Source organism: Mus musculus, chromosome 13 (assembly GCF_000001635.26).
Source record: "Mus musculus strain C57BL/6J chromosome 13, GRCm38.p6 C57BL/6J".
NCBI classification, from domain to species: Eukaryota; Metazoa; Chordata; class Mammalia; order Rodentia; family Muridae; genus Mus; species Mus musculus.
In genome coordinates, this window is record NC_000079.6 from 15,614,136 (window position 1) to 15,634,968 (window position 20,833).

Below are 20,833 nucleotides of genomic sequence, written 5' to 3' on the forward strand. Positions count from 1 at the left end.
AAACAGTTGTGAGTTATAAACTTAAAATTAAAGCATTAAAGTTAAATTTTAATTGAAGCTTACCACGTACAATATGTGCTTGGTTGTGATTTTGGTTTGAAGTTCTACATGCTAAAATTTTTGTTACATGAAAAGTTCTGACCAAGGATTACACTGGATCGAAATGAAATGTTTATGGAAGATTTTCAGAATTCCCATGGTCCATATACCAACAGTCACTTGATTGATGGGAATGTCACCCAAATAAGATGGCAAATGTGATTGAACACATGGTTTCACATAAGATAAAAGAAAAGGATTGGTGATAAAATGTATTTAGTATAAAAGGAAAAAGAAAGCCTCATTGAAATAAATATTATCTCAGTTTGTTTTGAAGGGAAAGAAAAAGAATCATTGATTTATACACTAACAGAATATTCTTCTGCTGTAAACTTGAGAAAACTGTCATGTAAGAATTGGATGCACTCCCTGGAAGGGACTGTTCCCTGCTAATGGCCTCGGTACACATGTAGTCATATGTAATAATCACCTTCCTTTTGAGAAGGGGAAGTTAGAAAAACGCGAATAATACTTTGAAGAATAATGCTGGTTATATAGATGCTAGATTGCATCTCTCTGACTATTAGTTACAGATGTGTAATTACATGGTATGCCGAAGAAAAATGAAGTTGTTTTAAAACAAGTCCTCCTCTGTGAACAGAATTAATTGATATTAACAGGCCTAACTGTATGCCCAAGTACACATATAATATTTTACCAACCGGTCTTTAGATCCATCTCCCATTACTGAATTGTAATTTCAGTTCAGATTTGCCTGGAGGTGAGTAATGAATCTGCATTGAGAACTTCTGTAGGCATTGGAGGAGAAGTGGGTATTTACAGAGGGAGAAGTCAGAGTGTTGTGACTTATTCCTCCTGTGACTTCTACTAGAGCACAAGCAAGTATTTACAGGATTCTGAAGCCTGATAAAACTGCACTCACCTAACACCAAAGACCAAAGGAAGTTCTACTACACAGAGGGAAGTGCGTTCCTAAGTGAGTTTGCAAGATGACCTGTGACTCACCTGGTCTTATAGAGCCTTTATGGCCTGGATAGGACCACAGAGATCTTGGTGTTCTGTCCTGTATCTAGATCACACAAGACCTCAGAGACAAAGATAGCTAATTCCTCCCAGTCTTTCTGAGAAAGTAATTTTAACCAGATGTTCTATGGAATCGGAAAGTTTTTCACTTTTTCAAAAAGCATGTTCTAGAGAATTTTCTTAAACTGAGCTCAAATAATATGCTGAACTCTTTCCTCTGGGCTTCTTATAGTTCATCTTTTAAGTAAATTCAAATAGGAAGTTACCAATGAAAAACTGCACCTCTTGGTCCTCTGGCAGAGTTATAGGACCGTCAAAGTCTCCCGCAATCCTGTTTTGTGTCCTAGGCTGTTAGGTTCATAGCAAAAGCAGTGTCACAGATGAGCTAAGCCACGTGTGGAGCAGCAGAGTCGGCCGTGGGTTTTGGCTTCAGCTGTGACATTGAGCTGGGGTTCTAAGCTTCACAGCACTTCCTGCCTTTTCAGTCAAGTTTTAAGATATTTAAGCAGTGATTGACTAAATTGTTCTTGTGCAGCCTACATGTGTAATTATCAAAGAGTTATGATGTAAGGCAGGTTGACAATTCAAGTTTCAAGAGAATAAGTCCTTGAAGGCTCTGAGAGAATGTTGTGTCTGTGGGTGTGAAACACGGCACCGAATGTCTGCAGTTTCCTGGGACTGTTCACATCATAACCGAGTAGATTCCTGGGTGGCTCTGACTGAGATTATGACATTGGCTCTAGGAAGTTAGAGCAGTCACATCTCCATGCCTTTGTAGCATTGTGCTTTCTTCGCATTGTTTTCTTCTCGCTTGGTAATTTCTTAGGAGCTTTATTTGGGGAAAGTGCTCAGCATATGAGCAGATAGACATGTAGATGCTGCTCAGTGGATAGCTAGGCTGGTCCAGCCTTTGAAGTATTGCCTGAGTTATCAGGATGCCTTAGGCTTGCCACACACTTGTACTGTAGGCCCTGGCAAATGCCCCCTGATGTGGGCCCTGCACTTCACTAAAATGAAGCTATTTGCTTTAGGAAGAGCTCAATAAAATAACCTCATGTATTTACTATACTGTATTTATTTGGGTCTCTAAATAAATGCTTACAGTTAGTGTATAATGGCACCAAATTTCTTCTAGTCTTGCTCCATGATGACGCAGCTGTCTGTACCCCTTCTGTCAGGCGTGGACACACCTGTGATTGTTAAAGCTGAGAGTATTGATAGTAAATGTGGCCCCTTTACCCAAACCTCCCCAGTATTAACTGTAAAATATAAAAGTATCCTATCCAGACTTTGAATTCCAAGATGTTTGCTGTATAATTGCCTCCTAGAAAATGAAATCAAGTGAGCTTACTAAGCTTTTAGAGTGAATATTTTAATTACAGGAAGATAAAACTTGGCGATATTCTCATTATTTTGTAAACACAATTGTTCTTCTGGTGCCAACTTTAGAAACTAAATTATAAGTCTCTGAAAAACAAGGGCCTGTGTTGATGGAAATGCTGACAGACCAGTGTTCAGAAGGATAGCAGGCACTGCGGTAATTATGCTATCATATTCCATCATTAGAGATTCTATTGAAAAGGTTTATAAATTGCTCCTCTTTTTAGATAAACCACCCTATATTAAGGCATCAATGATACGGTGCAGAATTAAATTAAAATCTCATAAAATGAAATATGTTCTGTATTAGCTGTTTGACACTTAATTTGCCTCTGAATGAGTAGAGGAAATCACAAATTAACCTGCTTTTGTTTTTCCAACCGTGGCTTATTAGGTGTTAGAACAACTGCAATTATAGCCCAATAATAACCCAGGAGCCTTATAAATATGTACGGAAATATGTAAGCCTGTGTTTAAAAACTAGGTTTGTTACATGAAATGCCTTTAGTTACACTCCTTGCTTGCACACTGTTGTCCACAGTTTATGGTTGAGCAAAGCAGCTCGAGGATAGACATTTAAATGAACTAAAATACAGTACTAGAAATAATCCTAGGATTTATTGAAATTTCTTTTAGCCCAAAATCATGAAATTAATTTTAAAAGGTCATAAGTGGGTCATGCCATAGGTGCCATGTCTCTAGGTTGTCACATCAAACTGCTCTCTGAAATGGACAATGACTGCATCATGTTTATGTCATTCAAATAGTTTCTTGAACATTGAATATGAGAATTCTTTCCTCATCTTATGAGTTGTTCAGAATGCATGTGTCCAACTGATACCTGGAATGTCTCTTTCTCAGGTTGTAATAATCCCCAATTCTATGTAAAGTTAAACACAGTGTTTTAGAAAAATCACCAAAGTCCACTTAGCATATTGCTGAGCCCATCTGGTGCCTCTGTGATATCCCTGAGCCCGGACACACACTGCAGAAGAGAACGGGAAACGTGTCCAGTCCTCTCTTTGTTCCCTGGCTTGAGCTGTTTACACCAGGGCTCTATAACCCTGTGGTCACACTGTTCTATGCTGTGGGCCTTGATAAAGCCCTCTAGACTACATGTTACTACTGGGTTTTAAAACTTCTTTAAAAATGGAGACAGTTGTTCAGTTATATCTTACTATACTCAGATTTTCAAGTGATTTTTTTTTTTTACAGCCACAAAGAATGTGCTACTGCATTTTGAGTTTGTGAACATTTTGAGTTTGTGTGTACATTTGAGTGTGTGCATTTTGAGTGTTTGTGAGTTTTGAGTGTGTGTATGTTTTAAGTGCTGGAAGTTACTTGATCATGTTTCATTTCAAAAGTAGGCATGATGTATTTTTAGAAACTCAAATTATAAAGACTTTTGAATTCTAGTATGATTTCATTCACATTCTTGTGGGGTTTCCAGGGTGTGTTGATATCTATTCTGTATGTAAAAACTCTTTGAGCCAAGTTTTTCTCATTCATGAACCAGTATGAATTAGATTTTGGACTTTCCTGTAGCTTTCTACTGAGGTCTACAAATTCATTTTCCAAAGCTGAGTCCTTAGTTACTAATCCATTGCAATAATTCAGGCCCCAGTGATCTGATCTTCTTGCTGTGAAACTGAGAGCAGTGTTGGCATTGTGCAGTGGATGCGAATGGTACGTCACTAAGCTGCATCTTTAGACAGTATGCAGAACCTGCTCTGCATCCCCTCCACTTTACTAATGCCTTTTAGAAAAACTGCTTTATCTTTACGGTCCAGTGAGAAGTGAGCACTCTCCTAGTTCTTTCCCTTGAGTCAAGGTGGCTTACAGGGAAGCTGCCCGATTCAGTGCAGTGGCTATCAGGAAGGGGATCTAGCCTTCACAAAAACTAGCCTGCCTCCAGCTGCTCAGAGAGGAGTGAGGGTACGAGCCTTACCATCAGCTTTGAGCCAGATTACACTGGGACAAGGAAGTTTTGCCCTTGTGATTACATAGCCTTTTAGGCTTGAGAGCAGAAGGTGAGCAGAAAGTGTGGGAAATGCTTGCATTCACTACTTCCCAGAGAGAGACAGAGTGTGAGGAAAGGTGCTACTCCATTATGGTAAATATCTAGGGAAAGCAACAGTAGGTAAATGATCAGGGCTGCTACTCAGTCTCCCTGCGCCACTGAACTCAGTGTCTTTTTAGTGCTAACTGTGTTTATTGTCCGTGCACGTAATGTTTATTCACAAGAAGTTTTCAGCCTGGCCTCTTAAAATGGGTGCATATGCAAACTAGTGGTTTCATTTTATTTATTCTGAGGGACTCCTTGACTGAGATATGGAGAATTAGCAAAATCTTATATTTGGGGCATAACTGGTTTAGAATATTTTAATCACATAATTTAAAATGAAGAAAGAACAGCAATTTTTTTTTATATCATCCAGTATTTGGATCTACCATGGATGACTCTGAGACTGGTAAAGTGTACTAACATCAGATTACATTGAGTACTGTAGCAACACAAATACCATTATCTTCATACAGAAAAAAAATAAAACAAACTAGATTGTAATTTGCTTCTCTCAAGGCAACTGCTGTGTTTCTTTGCTTCTGTGAGACTGAGTCTCTGTTGCAAACCCTGTAGCTCGTAAGTAATTGGTTATTTAGTGATGAGAACTGGCTCCTGCTGCTTAGGCTGCTGCGTCACTTTCCCTTTTTTCTTTTCCTTTTCATTTGCTTCATTTTGTTAGAATATGTTTCCTCGTGCTAACAAAGCTTGCACACTCAGGAGTGAAAGATCCCAAATGCGTGATTGCTAAGTTTCTATTAAGAGTTCCTATTGCAATGGTGAATGCTTCCCATAGACAACTTGATTCCTTGATAGAAAAACAGCTACTATAGTCTTCTTGCAATTGGGATACACACACACACATTACTAGTTTATGTATAACTAGTATATATTAAATATGCACACATATTGCATCTATCCATCTATCTATATACATTCTACAGCAGTGTACACTGATGCCCAAGTTTTCTAGCTATAAAAAAACCCTTTTTAACTCAAAAACCTGAACATGTATATGAATTTTATAATAATTCTCCAGATCATCATGTGTTCATCTTAGCATCTTCCAGAAGTATTAGCACCTATTCCTTCTCATGTGTGGTGATATATCTATGTATTTGCATATATATTGCAATTGCGTACAAATAGTACGAATACCAGAATTCCATGGATAAGGTACAAAAGAAACATTGATGTTGGAAAGGATACATAATAATGACCGAAACTAATGCTGATGACTTACTGTAGGTTAAGCACATTTTAAGACTCCATAATTATCTACTGTGATATTTTCCCAAGCCTATGATGGAGGTTTTATCATTAGCTCCATTGTAAGCTTATAGACATTTAAACATAAGAACACATACAGCCTTTGGAGTGAGTTACACCTGTATTTTAGTTTAGGGATTGGGGTCCACATTCTTGCCCATTTGCTTTGCTCTATTAGTAAAGATGAATACCACACACTTTGCAGGCCTGGGTTTTATTTAGCCAATTCTATCAACACCTGGCTCCTGCAACATGCTAAGATGAATACATGACACTCTGGAGAAGTGTTATAGAAGTCATATACATATTCAGGCTTTTGAGTTACAATTTAGACCTCAGTGTGCACTGCCATAGAATGTGTGAAGCTTCTGGGACAGTTTGCCTATCCAGCCACAGGTATGGCATACCTAGTTGCATTTGATAAGACTGCAGTGAAACATGCATAAATAACCAGCACTTATTCTGAATGTCCAATAGAATTCAAGCCCCGTTAACTCCTTTCCAGTGTTTCGTTTATTTTCCTGGAGACTTTTTCTTTAGATATTCATGCTTGCTTCCTCGCTTAATGTCTTCCCGTTTGGATGTCTTCTTACCGGACTTCTGCTAGGAACAGCCACCTGAGATAGTGTGTGGCACCTGAGCCAAGCCTGGTCCACCTGCTGTGCTTCTAAGTGCACTTTTATTGGAGTACAGTGACATTCACCGCTGTTGCTACAGCAACTTTTAACAGTAAGGGCACAGGGGAGTAACATCAACATTGAAAGTACGTGGGGACCCCAGGCTACCAGTGCCAGCCTCGGAGAGATCACAGCCCTCTCCAGCGTCACTCTGGTCTCTGCTGTGAGGATCTTTCAGCTGTTTTCACACTGTTACCGAGAGGTTTCCTTGTATGTGTCATCTCAGTTCAACAAAAGGTCTAAACGTTTGGTTGTAGTTTTTCACAATAAGCAGAAAAGATTAACCCGCCAGGATTTGTTTATCACCCACCTTCGTTGTCAGCCCCGTTTGGCGTGCATATATGATTGAGGTCATCTCCTAAACTTTTAAAATTGTAATGGGTAGGCAGCCTACATTCTGATCAGCCAGCACACATTTCTCTTTACATTAAGAAAAGAACACAAAACAGGTTGTATTCAGAAGGTGTAATACTTCTCAGCTTTGTAGTATTTCTAATGACTGAAATATTGAATCTGTTCTTCGGTTGCAGAGAAAGCAGACCCTAATTACAGCGTACATTCACGGAGCCCAAGCGGCAGCTTCTTGGAAAAGAATTCCTGTGTTTTTTGTGCTGTGCTCAGCAACACACTCCGGAGCAGATATTGACTGCAGCATTCACAGTCACTGAGCTGGAAGCTGCCGACTCTATAGAGGCTGCTGTCAAACCTGTTGTGGGGGCCTAGGAGGTAGTGGACTGTAACCGACTTTTTTCTTTGAATACAATGCTTCCACTCATGCTAAGCCTGGCTTCAAAGAAAACAGAAATTTACTTCATTCATTTTATTTATTTTTCAAAATACGAGTTTAAAAAATCGAACTCTAACAAAATTTATCCCCACAGGAAGCTGCTTGGGAGCTTTACATCACAAATATTGCCCTACCTAGACCCAAGGGCAGCACTTCCTATGTGGCCATCCTTCTCTTAGGTATAAGAGCTCACTTAGCAATAACCTAAAACAGGTGGTTTCTTCTCGCCACCCAGCAAGCTCATGTAAGTTCTTTCCCCAGCAAGACAAGGCCCCAGAACACACAGCTGCCTGCCATTCCTTCTTGTTACTGCTCTAGCCCTATACCTGCCCTCAGGGAAATCCATTTACCAGGAAAATTAAATGTTAGCAGATATGTTTCTAGGAATGGCTTGTGAACTCTTTGAATACAAAATGCCGAATTAGTTGGCTCTTCGCCTCTTGGATGATCTGTACCACTGCCAAGAATGAGCAGGAGAAAATGGTTAGCGAGATACCGCCTTTTCACACATTTTTACAGCCAGGTAACCATGCTGGGAAATTTTTGAAATGTAATCTTTGCCACTTTTGTTCTGATGGGATCTGTTCAAAAGGCATCTCAGAACAGGCACGGGCCCTTACGTCGTGCTTTGGTTGCTTAGACTTAGCTGGAACAGTAACACTGAACCAACTTTGACAAGTCTGAAGCTGGAGCAACACGGACAAGCAACAACAAACTCTGAAGTGGGAAAAACTTCACTTTGTACTTTTTTAAAAGGACTTTTTTTGTACAGTGCGTTTGGATCATATTCTCTTTGCTTGTCTAACTCTTCCTAGATTCACCCCCGTTCAGCTTTGTTTCCCCTCCTCCCCAAGACTAGTTTGTGCTGCTTGGGATGTTCGGTTGATTTACCAGGAGCTACACTCTTACAGAAAACTGCATCCCTGTCTTCCCCCAGCTAAGAGTTACTGGCAGCTCCACATTGAGAGGCGGATTATGTGCCCAACTCTTCCCTCCATGCTGGGATTTAGCCTGCTTTGGGCTTGCACAAGGTTTGGTCTGCTGTTGCAAATGCTCCGACTTCATGAGTGCGGCTGCCCTGCTCTGTCCAGGAGAAGCTGTTACCTTGTAGTCGTCCACTGCCTCTGCGTACACTCTTTCCATCCCTGTTTCTACAGTGACCCTGGAACCTTGGAGGGAGCAGTGGATCAGGGGAGGGCAGGTACATTTTCTTTAGTGCTGAGCCTTCTGAAGTCCTACTCTCTACCAAATGGCCAGCTGTGGGTCTCTATGTAAACAACCATTTACTACAAAACGAAGCCTCTCAGATGAGGGTTGCTTCTGTTTAGCAGAATAATAGTAGTTAGGCTTTCCCTGAAGGTCTGCGACTTGTCTGGCCATAGGTTCTCAGCTTGCTAATGGGACCTGGGATGGGTTTCACCTTATGGAGTGGAATTTAAATCTAATCAGAAACTTCCGTGATGTATGTGTCAGTGTTGCACCAGAGAGCTTGGTTTGTCAGGCCAGTCTTTTCTCCTCCAGTCGTTTGTATTTTACCTGCAGCACTATGAAAGCTAACCAGTATCTGAGCCATCTCTGTGGCTTGAGTCCTCTGTCCCTTTCGTTTCTATAACATGAAGTTCCCACTTGGGGCTGTTATGGGGACACAAGCTTCAGTCTAAAGAGCTGAGCAAACACTGGAATTATTGCACTTCTCTAGGAAAAAAGGAAAGGAAAGGAAAGGAAAGGAAAGGAAAGGAAAGGAAAGGAGGACAAAAAGAAACAAAGACTGAAAGAAAAACACCTAGCTATAACAAAATAAACAAACAAAAAACATATTAAAAAAATAAAACAAAAACCTGAAGAGTATTTTGTGTTGGTCAACTACTCCTGAGCATGAGGCTAAAGCCATTCTCACTCCACTGGACAAAACTGCTGTTCCTTCTCCCAGTAGGTATCAATTGCCAATGGCTACTTAGGGGTGGGACTTTGTGCCCACTTCTCCCTGCTGGGGTTTTGTCTGGCTAAGCTTCTTGCTATTGGTGGGTATTAACATGGAGACCTCTAGCTGGACAATGCGGAGGCTTTGGAGCATTGAGTCCTAAATGGAATGTCTTTATCACACCCGTCCCCCCAGTACTTATAGCTCAGAGATGTATGTGGAAGAAGAGACAAAAGATAGTAAGAGCCAGAGGTGTGGATAATTCCAAGGAAGCAGTGTTTTCCAGACACAGCAGGAGTGATGTACATACAGACTCCCAGCAAGTGTGATAACATGCATTTTCACAGGGCCCTCTGTGAAGGCCCTTCCCTGCTAACATCTGCAAATTCTTTCTGTGGTGCCTGGGAAGCTGGTTTGAGCCACTTAAGGTAGCCAGGGCTTAGCTTACAGGCGTAATGTCATGTGGGTCCATGCATGTTTTACTTCCTGGGAATAAGTTAGACGCTAAAGAAGAGTTATATATTTATTGAAATGCATTCTGATATTATCTAAATCCTGCCAAATGCATGTGATATGCATGTATGTCCTATCATATGGGCCAGGGTGGAGGGACATGATTCCTCCCCACTTACAAGAGAAATCATGGAGACTTGTTACTCCAGTTTACCTTACACACACACACACACACACACACACACACACACACACAGAGAGAGAGAGAGAGAGAGAGAGAGAGAGAGAGACAGTATGCCCATTCCTGCTCACTTTTTTATAATAATTATTACTTAAGACTTGTCAGTGAAAGCCTGCATAATCATCTATTTTAATGAAGGTAGTCAGAACGAGTAAAGCCAGCTTGTTTAAATGGCCAAACTCTGGGCTTCTCTGATTCTGGGCTTTAGCTGTGCAGCACCTCATGCAACCGTTGCATACAGGGAAGGTTCCCCAATTCAAGATTCCCTGGGAAGAGATGGAATTTGGTACTAAAGCAGGGACAGCCTGCTGCACGAAGCTTCTCTGTGCCTTGGTGTATGACATTCACCCATGCAAATGTGGCACAGCTGTGAGTTTTGTACACTCTTTGTAAGAGTCCTTGAGCATTTCAGGAGTAGCTCCTCAGTCATGAAAGGCAGGCATCGGGCTGTAGGGCTTTAACCTGCCTGGTCCTTCCAGTGCTCCCTTTTGTGGCTTATTTTCGTGATGTGAAGCAAATGTACATTGCATCACAATGAACTGGGCCTGAATTCTCCACCTTTCCAACTTTTAGCCTGGGGATAGACTTGGGTTGTGCCGGTCACTGTTTGCTGCTTCTGTTTGTAGGGAGGAGAGATTTACCTTGGAAGACATGGAACTTGAATGGGAAGGAAAAGCAGAGTGCATTCCCTCCCCCAGTGTGGAGAGGGAGGAAAGCCTCCTTCTTTGGTCTATTTGCTTAGCAATGGTCTTCTTTGATGCAGTCTTTTCGTGGGCACCCACTGAAGTCTCAGTGTACTCAAGTTTTAGAAAAGGCAGTTGGCCAGTCTTTGTTTTCTTTGTTGAACTGTTTATTTTGCTTTCTTCCTACAAGGTTGCCTGGCCCTGCTCTCACAGCGCTTTTCTGCATGAATTACATTCCTCAGAGCCACAAGTCTCCCAGTTCTTCCAGGCAATTTGACTCTGGCCTGTGTGTTCAGTCTATAGCTTCCATCTGCCTGAAGTCTTTGCCAAGAATACTTGCTGAATGACTAACGTGGGGACCTAAAGACATGTTTTAAATGTCATTAGCGAGAAGAGCTGAGGTTCATTCAAGTTTGTAACTTGGCTATTCTGTAGTCGTTATTAGCTTTAAGATCAGTGAAGGAAGAGCTACTAAGCCCTTTGCTTTCCTTTGAATGTGGAGAAGGCAACTGAAGGCTGATAGTGCAGGTTTGCCCTCCTCGGGTCTAGTTAGTAAATGTCAGCTGTCCTGTGGGGAGGGGCCATGTCTACTCCATGTAAGTGAAAGCCACATTTCTGAGCTATCTCATAATTTTTATTTTTGAATTTTAGACATTTATACTTGTAAATCTTGCCATAGTGGGCAAAAGTGCGTTACCTTCTCTGTGGAAATAATAAACATAGAAAGTATGCAGATGCTGTTTCCTTCTCTTCTGCGTATCATTTTTTCCTAAAGCATAGCTTATAGCTGGAACAGAGAAGAGTAACTCCTGAATTCAAAATTATGTTTTAAACTTCCATTACTAATAACAGATAATTGATCTTATAATGTGTTGAACTTCACTGCAGGTGTTAATGGGATAGTTATACAGTTTTCAAAATTCAGCTACCTTGAGAACAAATTTCTGGGAGTGAAGAATGGGGATAGATATACATTATATGTATTAATATATGTATGTTATATATGTGATTAATATATACATATGATTAAGGTACATTATATAGATCTAAGAGTTTCAAAGGATAAAATAATTTTAAAATTTTAGTAAGGAATTAGGGAGGGAAAAATGTATACCAAGTGATGATAAATGAATATTCAGAGTGGAAGAGTGTTTTCTGCATCTGTGCAGTGAAGTATGATGGATTGCTTGATTAAAATTTTTATTGGCAAAATTTTTAAAAAAGCAAAATTCCAGACAATTCTGCTTTAAAATTACACTTGTCTGTCTGTCTGTCTGTTCTGGGTGTATACATGTAGACCATTTTATACATGTGTACATCAAAAGACAACATGGAATAGGGACTCATGAGACTCAGGTTGTCAGGCTTGGCAGTAGGCACCTTCACTATCTAAGCCTCCTCAGTATGCTCACCTGCTTGGTTTGTTGTTTGTTTGTTTGTTTGTTTGTATGTTTTAGCCTGTGTTTTTTGTTTGCTTAGTTACGTCAGTTATCTTAGTCAGCTATTGTTACTTATATGTACATGACAATCTTGATTTTACTCAAGAATTTTATAATGCCAAACCAGAACTCTGTATTTATCATTAATAGACCTAGAGATCTTTTTCTGTTGGAATTTCCAAGAAGGTAGACCCAGATTTTGTCAAGAAAGGCAGCACATGGGTGGAAACAGTACAAATCTATTCATCCCCAGGGCTTTCTGGAAGTCTTGAGTGATGTCCCAGAGGCTGTTGTTTCTCTCTCTCTCTCTCTCTCTCTCTCTCTCTCTCTCTCTCTCTCCCTCCCTCCCTCCCTCCCTCCCTCCCTCCCTCCCTCCTCCCCCTCCCAAGCCTGATTGGAAGTAGGCTTCTTCTAGCTGAGCATTAGTTTCCACAATGGTTGAGTGTTCTCAGGGCACAGACTTCTGTCTGCCTCCCTGTCACCATTCCGTTTGACAGTAAAAGATCCATGATTTGTTCAGTAGTTTTGGCCAACAGACTTACTTCCTGCTTCTTGTGACCTCTGATATTAGTAGCTTGGTAATTCCTCCTGTGTGTCTTAGGATCTTGGGCTTGGGCCTCCGTGGTGAAGAATTCATTGCCTCTCAGAACAGGCTCTCTTTTCCTAACATTTTGTTTGCTACATGATCTATGGTAATGTTTCGTTCCTGGGTTTCAGCATATAACTCCAGAAGGTTCAAACATTAGCTCATACATTCTGATTATCTTCATTTATCATGGTGTCACTGGGTATCCCTGGCTGATCTGGAACTCAACTGTGAGGACCAGTCTGCCCTCTGAGTACTGGGATTGAAGGTGCTTGCCACCATGCCAGGCCTGACTTGTATTTTCACGGTCCCTGGGCCTGAGCTGGGTTCCATTCTGTGTTAAGTGGCTCCTTGAGTGTTTTCCCCCACCTTTGTTTCCAGATGCAAATTGGAATGGAGAATGGGCTGTTAGGGGAAGATCTATGTTTGTTCATTGACTTTTGTTGTTTTGTTTGTTTGTTTGTTTTGTTTTTTCCTTTTATACAGACACACTTAAAGTGATTCTGAAGAGATTCTCTACCCCATGCATGCTCACATGACCTTCTGTTTTATCCCATAAGCCATAGGTTTCCTGCAGATTAGTTAATCTCTCCACTCTGCTCTCACTATTTCATCTTTTTTTTTTTAATCTAAGATCCAATGATGGGCACACATAGAGCACCTAATGTCTCACAAACCACAGAGATTTGGCAAGTGGTAGACTGCCCGATACATGTCCAATCATGAACTTAACTCATGTTTGCAGCTCTGCATCTTTCTCCTGACCCTGGAACTTTGGAATTGGGGCATATTTTATAAACTGTAGTGGTTTCTGTTTTTATTGGTGAAGTGGCACGCAGGAGGAAGTTTCACGTGTCTCTTAATATGACTGTCTTGTTTTCATTTCCATTTTTGTTCATGGACTATAGTGACCAAAAGCTTTTAAAAGAAAGACTATATTTGAGAAAGGCTTTTAGAGTTCTTTTAAAATTAAAGCAAAACCTGGAAGTGAGACAAAAATATTTCTCAAAATCCTGAATCTTTAAAGTAATGTCATTTTAGAGTTGAAAACTCATCCTTGTTTGTTTTTAGGAAAAAATAATAATAAATGTTTTCTTCCCCACTAAAATCCCAGCTACTGTTTCCTAAATTACACAGTAATGATCCTACTTGGAAAATTGCAAAGTTAAAGTATAGAGAGAATGTTTCAGAATGCTTCTGCTGCCTACATCTTAGAAAATGAAAAACGAGGGGTCCCTCAGCCTGGCAGGGGATAAAGAGGAAGGCATGTACAGCGAGCTGACTGTGCGGTGTGTTTGTGAAGATGCATAGCACCAGCTCTGAGAGGGTAAGGCTTCATGATTAATGGTGTTTATTCTTGACAGAAGCCTCCTTTATTTATCTGCAATACAGTTTAGCGATTTTATCAGGCACCTGAATGAAAAATATTCAGTCATACCAATATTGCAGTGTAAATTGAGTAGAGTCACTTTTTATTATATCTTTTTGCCTTATCATCCACACAGTAATTTTCTAGCAGAGGTATGATATGGAAAGGCTGGATTTAGTCGTACTTGACACAAAGCCTCTTCAATTTCCCCTAAAAGTTCAGGCTTAGAAGTGTGTGTGTGTGTGTGTGTGTGTGTGTGTGTGTGTATCTTATATATAAACCCTTCTCTCTTATTGAAGCAGTTTCAGGATTTGAAAGAATAAAGATAAACTGTACAAACCTGGGTAGGGAAAACTGTTAATATAAAAATATGTAATAGCTGTAAACTGGCTGACGCGCCGCTGCTGGGTGAGCTCCTGGACTCCACACTGAAGCTTTGTTTGGCTCCTGGTCCCACTCTTCTAATCAGCCACCATCAGGCCTCATCAGCATAAGGCTTTACTCTATCATCTCTTTGGGAAATGACATCAAAGCAGAGCATGCCGCTGCCCTAGAGAGGACATTAGTAGCTGCAAAGATGGCAGTGCTGTCACAGGGATGAAGAAAGGAAATGGAGAACCCATTTTCTGACTAACGATGGAGCCTTGCTCTTCTGGCTCAGAAGTCCACCTAAACCTGACTCCAGTGTGAATGTGTGAAAGTAGGCGCAACATGAGGTCAGGATTAACTTCTTGAACTCTAGAATTGTGCTTTTAATTATTGATCTGTACCCAAAGTGACTTCTCACACAAAACAAATCCAAGGTTATTGCTTCTCGGATTTTTAAAAATATCTATTTGTCTAAATTGTTTAATCATCCAGATAAATGTACAACCATGGAATGAGTTATTTTTTAATGCCTTTTAAAACATTCTTTGTATATTTTTTATTATTTTCTTTTATATCCCTCAAGTCCTCCTAGATCTGTCCCCCTTCTTACCCACACAACTCTATTCCCTCTCTTAAAACAAACAAAAAAACAAAAGAAAAAGCCAGTAAAAAGCACCGAGTTCTAGTTCTGTTTCTGTTGGCCAACTGCTTCTGAGCACAGTGGAGTGTGGTTGATAATGCCCAGTGTTACTCCTTTGAAGACAACCAATTTTCCCTGCCTCGCCCTTTCCCAGCCTCGCTTCCTATAAGCTATTTGTAAATGTTTTCTTGGCTGGGGTGGGAGTTTGCACCCAGTCCCTTTCGTTTATGCCGAGATTTCTGTCTGGTTTGAGCTTTTGCATGTTTTGTACATGCTGCCATGGTCTCTGTTGGTCCATATGTGCTCCAGTGTTCTTCTACCCAGAAAAGTAAATGTGTACTTGGAGTCATTCCTCTTACAGTTAGTAGATAGCATGACTCAAACTCAGACTTTCTACAAAATATGAAGGTAGGCTTCTTTATTGTTATGAGGATATGGCACCTAAACAAGTATCAGAAATTTCAGTTATAGTTAGCGCTGAGATGGTACTTGGCAATTTGCTGGGTGACTACATGTTTCAAAATCAAAATATATATTTTTTTGATGTATATTTTCTTTCGGACCCAGGATATTACTTGCCGTTTTTATATTTTAAATATAATTGCCTATTGAATATATTTGTATTGAATATATTTTGACCATATTACCAACTCCTTGTGTACCCACTTCTCTCTGTTCTCACATTTCTGCTCCATGCTCGCCTACTTTGTCCCTCTAAACCAGTGGTTCTCAACCTTCCTACTGTTGTGGCCCTATGGCCCTTTAATATAGTTCCTCATATTGTGGTGACCTCAGCCATAAAATAATTTCATTGCTACTTCATAACTGTAATTTTGCATTATCATGAATTGTAATGTAAATATCTGAGTTTTTTGATGGTCTCAAGCAACCCCTGTGAAAGGGTCATTTGACCTTTAAAGGGATCAGACCCACTAGTGGGAAACAGCTACTTTAAACAATCTCTCTCTCTCTCTCTCTCTCTCTCTCTCTCTCTCTCTCTCTCTCGTGTGTGTTTGTGTGTGTGTGTGTGTGTGTGTGTGTGTGTGTGTGTGTGTGTGTGTGAGTGAGTGTGTGTGTGAGCATGTGATACTGTTACTATTAGAGGAAAAAAGCAGGAGAAGCAGTCTAAGAAGTACGCATAGACAGGATGTTCTGAACGGAACCTTTGTTCCTCAAGACATTTTTCTAATTTGTTGGCAATGTCTTAAGTCTTTACAATAAAATGCCTCTTGTTTTTTATGCCCCTGATTCTTAGATTGAGATTTTTTTTCATGATGTTCTATTCATCTTGAAGTTAGTACTCATACTTGGTTACTAATTTATTAATTTATCTTTTCTTTGTTTGAGTGTTACAGTTTTCTAACTTGTTTTCTGTCTTCAGTATTCTGTCCTTCAGTCAATTCCTTGGTCAAGGCTTTTATATTTTAGGTAATGTGTTTTTCCATTTAAAATTTTCAAATTATTTTCTTTTCAGTATTTATACCTCTTTAGAGTTCATCTTTTATATCTTATATTGTCTTTCTTACTTTCCCAGCTGTTTGTGGTCTATTGGGATTCATTCAGAAATTTGTATTTTCTTTGATTTCTCTGAACACTCCTGTAATGACCCTTCTGAGCTCTCCAGGACAGAATGTAGTTCACCTGTAGTTCATGCTTTGGGATAAGTAGTTTTGAGGAGCAGAGCTGCTCAGTTTCTTGTTTACGCATGTATATGCATTAAAGGTTGTACATAATGAAGTTAGATAATGAGTTGGATGTATTTATTCTTTAAAAAATGTATTCATTTGCTTATTTATTTTAAATCACTCTGATTGTTTCCAAGGGGATGCTTGCTCTGTTCAGTAGGGACCACAGGGTTGTAGAGTTGGGGTGCAAATTAGAATATTGTTTGCAAAGACAATCACTATCAACATCAAGCCAGCAATGATGGAACAATAAGATTTAAATGAAAAATTAATCCTACCAGAACCAATAATTTAGGGGCAAAGGATAACTAAAATACTGAATGCGCTAATACATTATTTATTGTGCATATGTATGGAAATGAAAGGGGGAGCAGTCCCAACAACACAACAAAGAAACCTAGGGTTAGACTGAGGTAGTTCTTGTCTAAAGCAAAGAGTAGAGTAGAAAATACCTGGAAGAGGAAACGGTTGCCGAGAAGTAGAGGGTATAAGGAAGTCTTAGCTGGAGAATGACTGAGTAGAGAGAAGTAAAGACAGAGAACTAAATGAAGAATGCCCTCCCCAGTTCTTAAGGAGGCTACACATTCCTCAGTAACTAACCTGCCCTTTCCAGTGTTGAGATAATGGAATAGGGAAGAGCAGGGACACATGGTGGAGTAGGGTGTTGCTTGAGTCTGAGTGACTGGCTTCCTCTGTTGCCTGACTCCTGCTCTATAGTTCTGCTCTGGCATCTGTACCTTTCTTTGGGACATCCGGTGGCAGCTGATATTCTAAACACCTTGTAGTATAACAGAAGTCACATGAGCACAGGACCAGCACTAACAACTGGAGACCAATGGTGTGACTTGGCAACCTAAACCCCACCTGTGAAGTACTGTCTACTGAGCTGGCTGGGGTCTTTTTGAAACAGTATCCTTCCGTTGTTCCAAGCTGAGTCTACTTCTTCTAATGACCATATGTTCATCCCTGTTTCAAGCCACTCAGTCTACTGTGCCACGACGCCTTATTGCAGGACTAATGATCTACTCTATGCCCCGTGCTTCATGACACAGGGGCCAGGTGACTGTGCTGCTCACTCAGCAGGGGTCCTTTCCAGATGAGACCCACAGCTGTTTTGTGAATGAAAGCACAGCATATCCACCCCTTGCTGAATTTTCCTTTTCCTCTACTCTTTATGATATCACATCTATGGCTACTATACAGATGTCTTTAGTCTGCCAGTCATGAGCTTTGTCTCCTAGAGTTCGCTGGGTGGAGGTCCTTTCTCTGTGTCCCCTCTAAGCTGGCTCTAGACTTTCTCTCCTGCTATAGAAGTTCTGTTTTTTATTCCTCTTAAGCATAAACATTCATGTGCCATCTGACTTCTTTCACCATTATTGTCTACATTTTTTTTTTTTTTTTGGAGAATCTGGAAGACTATACTTAGGGGTTGTTAACTGTCTTCCTCTCTTATTTTGCCCATTTGAGTACTATTTTCAATGTGGATTTGGAAATTCATCAAATTCCAGAAAATAGGTTCTGTAGAATGAGTGGGTAAGTTTTTAGGAAAATTACTTAAACTTCTTGCTTATTTGAAAAGAAAAACAATTCTAGGACTGGAGTGATGATTCAGTGGCTAAGAACACTGGCTGATCTTTTAGAGAACTCTAGTTCAATTCCAAACATACACCTGTCACTCCACCCCCAGGAAATCTGATACTGGGCACTGAATGCAATAGGCACAGGCTTGGTGCACAGACATCCATGTTGACAAAATACCTATACACATAAAATAGAATAAAATAATAAAATATTTTCTTAAAATGCCTTCCTTTAAAAATGAAAAGGAAGCTATTGGATTAAAATGAGAAGATAACTGACTACTTGAAGAAATGAACATTCAGTTTTACTAAGCTCGGATCCATGTGCTAAGAGGTACCATGTGGGTGCTCCTAGAGGATGTCTAGGGTGTCCAGTAGCTGGGCTTACTGGCTTCAGAAGAGCTGATATCCCGTGAGGCCAAGAAGAAAACTATCATAAGCAGACTGTGGCAGTGAGGAGACTGCCTTTCCCCAGGTAACCCCTCAGTAGTAATAGCAGCAGCAGGCATGAGGTTGTGGGGACCAATATTTACAAAGTGCTTACCATTCGACAGGTACCAGGGTAATTGCTTTCTGTTTTCACTAGCTATCTCTACATATGTGCCTTCTGTTTCTGAGATTCAAAGATATTAAGTAGATATATTCTTATGTAACCAGAAAATATGTCTTAAGTAACATCAAAGTATATCCTTAAAATTGTTGTTTGTAATCTCTTACTATGCATGCCACAGTCTCTTGGTTTCAGGCTTCCATTGGGGTTCTTGGAAAGAAATGTCTTTATTTATATAAAAGGCATAATGTATTAAAATATCTTTGGAGTTTTTTCTTTTGCTTGTTTGTTATGTTTTGAGGCAGGGTCTCGATACATAGCCCTGGCTGTCCTGGAACTTACCACTTTTAATATGTTTTAGTGTCTTTTTTTGTTGTTGCTGCGATGATAAATCCTGAAACAGTTGTTTTGACTCACAGTTCAAGAGTACTCATGGGCAGGTACTCAATTAAGCACTTGGCTATTTAGCATCTGGGGGTAGGGAGTATCCTTATATTTTCTTCTTTCTTTATTATTTTTTGTGTGCACCTTTGGAGGTGAGAGAACAAATGATATCATTCAAAGTAGATGGGTCTTCCCTCCTGAGTCAGTACAATTAAGACAGTTCCTTACAGGTTTGCTCCTAGGTGATTTTATATCCTTGTCTGTCTAGTTGACAACACTAACCATCAAGTTACTGCTAGTTACACAGTACTTTCTTAAGAGAAAAAAAGAAAAGATGTCTTTTTATTGCACATTGCAGAATGGAATGTTTGTAAAGGTATTACATTTATTTGTTTGACAGCTAGACTTTCTAAAGTTATAATTTTGAATATAATATGCATCCATGTTAAAATCAAAACTCTTTGTTTAGATGCCATTTTGTCATGCAAGTGAGGTCTTTTGGCTCACCCACTAGCTTCTCCCCTTTCCTACCCTTGTTTCTAAAGTGTTAGAGGGCAGGCAAGACAGCTAAGGCAGTAAAGGTGCATGCCACCAAGCCAGATAGCCTCAGTTCAGCTCCAGTCCTTGGAACCTGTGTGTTGGGAGGAGAGAACCCACTCCTCTAAGTTGTCCTCTGACCTCCAAGTGTCATGATGCATGTTTGCATGGACATATGTGTGCTCACACAAAATGATTAAAATACATAATTAAACATGAAATTAAATCTAGTGTCAGATTCATGTAGCTATTTTTCTTCTTTTGTAAAATTTATTAAATGGGTAAGAAGAACCATGAAAACACCATTTCACAAATAGGAGACCATTATTTCCCAAAGACTTACCTGAATGAGTAGTGTGTTCATTAAAAGCCTTTAAAAACAAAACCAAACACTGTACATTGTAATCAATTAGACAGAATTTTATTTAATTTTTCATCCTTGGGAGTTTAATCTCTTAATAGAAATAATTGTAGTAACATTTTATCAAATTTATCTTAGTTTTCATCTCTGGGCAGAATAAAATCCGTTTTAGCTGCAACCAGTCCTACTGGTTCTAGAATGTGGTACATAGGTGGAAGGAAATGTATCCATGAATGTGATGTTTCTTTTCTTCTCCATTGACAAGAAACTTCTGATTTGCTTTAGCAAAAGCTTTCTTTGCTCCCAAAACTCATATGCACAGTCTGTCTTCTGTTGTCTACTTGGCACTTACACCACTGACTTAACAAGTCTAATTTTGTCCAATAATAGCAAATGTTATATTATTTGTACTACTTTTAAGGTCACCAAAATTTTTATAAATTTTAAAAAGTATTATATATATGTAGTTTGTTCTAAATTTAATTGATAGCAACTACTATGAGAAACTTCAGTGTGTGTAGCACTAAGAAAACAGTGTACCTTCTGAAGAAGTGATATGAACAGTATTGCAGAAGAGTGCACACAGTGTATGCATACAGCTCAGTGAACGGTAGTGAGTCTCCATAAATAAAGGCATCTGCCAGTTGAGCAAGACTAGAAATAGAACATTGTAGCACACCTGTTGCCTATGCTATACCATGAACCAAGGATGAGTATTCTGATATCCTCATGTTTATAACATTGGGTTTAAGTGTTACTAAACTTTGTATAAGTTAC

General features: G+C 39.8%; 1 protein-coding gene across 2 annotated transcripts in view; it reads left to right on the forward strand.

The window, feature by feature from the left end:
- Gli3 (GLI-Kruppel family member GLI3) overlaps positions 1 to 20,833 on the forward strand; it is a 266,304-nt gene that overhangs the window by 150,413 nt on the left and 95,058 nt on the right. The window lies entirely within an intron of this gene.